Source organism: Otolemur garnettii, unplaced genomic scaffold (assembly GCF_000181295.1).
Source record: "Otolemur garnettii isolate 467f Iridium unplaced genomic scaffold, OtoGar3 scaffold00084, whole genome shotgun sequence".
In the NCBI taxonomy this organism is placed as follows: domain Eukaryota; kingdom Metazoa; phylum Chordata; class Mammalia; order Primates; family Galagidae; genus Otolemur; species Otolemur garnettii.
In genome coordinates, this window is record NW_003852479.1 from 230,769 (window position 1) to 231,971 (window position 1,203).

The 1,203-nt window shown below is 33.2% G+C and overlaps 1 pseudogene; it reads right to left on the reverse strand.

Annotated features, from left to right (window-relative positions):
• Positions 1-981: 981 nt before the first annotated feature.
• On the reverse strand, positions 982-1,088 carry LOC111726876 (annotated as a pseudogene).
• Between the last annotated feature and the right edge of the window lie 115 nt (positions 1,089-1,203).

Below are 1,203 nucleotides of genomic sequence, written 5' to 3' on the forward strand. Positions count from 1 at the left end.
AGGTATTGATTTTCTGTAATTTCTGGGAAATATAATGAAAAAGTTTTTCCAAGACTTCACAAATGATTGTTAATTATACTTCTTATTCTTTCATTTGGCAATACCTTGATGAACTCAATATACCCAGAGAGGACTGGAAAAATTGGAATATTGCTTCTTTCCTATACCTTTGCCAATGTGATAGGTCTTTAAAAATGTTTTTATCTTATCACATCATTTAAACGTTTTTTCATTTGAATGTTGGCACAGAAAATTGTCTTTATGCAGGCAGTAGAAGGTCTAACTGGCAAAGGAGTCATCTTTGATAGTCCTGTAAGACTCATTGTTCTACCAGAGAAAGTGTCATTTCACTTTTCAGTTTAAATATATACATTATGAATTTCAAAGAACAGTATGAAAGCTACTGAAAAAAGGGCTCTGGAAGACATTTTATAAGCTAGATTACTAAAACCAGTGAAGGTTTAAATGATGTAGATCTACCATAATTAATTTGTCAATGTTACAAGAAGTTATAAAAAGGCGATAAATTAAGATGCTATTACTTGATTTGTAATCATGCAGTGTGTAATTTGTAGTATACTCATGAGAAAGAAACTACAGGCAGCCCCTGGATTATGAACAAAATATTTTCTGTAGGTTTCTTCTTAAGTTGAATTTGTACATAAGTTGGAATAAGTACATGTACCCATCACCTGTAATTGGTCTCATTTATAACTGCAGTTTGGATGTTTGTAACTTGGGGACTGCCTGTGTAATAAAAAGTATGCTTACATATTGGTGTTCAGCTTGAGGGATCAACTAAATATGAATCATATATAAAATTAGAATTTACTCCATTAATTTTGTTAGGCTTCATGATCAAGCGTTTCTTTTTGCAGTTTTTGGCTGGGGCTGGGTTTGAACCCGCCACCTCCAGCATATGGGGCTGGCGCCCTACTTTTTTGAGCCACAGGTGCTGCCCCCAGCTTTTTTTTTTTTTTACCCTGTTGGACCCCTCAAATAAAGAGGTCACTGTAAGGCTGACCTGACATCCTGAAGAGAACTTTTCTCTCTTTCCACGTTACGCATGATCAAGCTTTAAAAAGAACTATATATTTACTCTAGAAAACAAATATAAGTAGTACTATTAAAAATAATCCTCCAGCTAGCATATATTTTTAAACAAAGAAATAGAAAACACTCATTTTATAAAAAAAAAAAAAA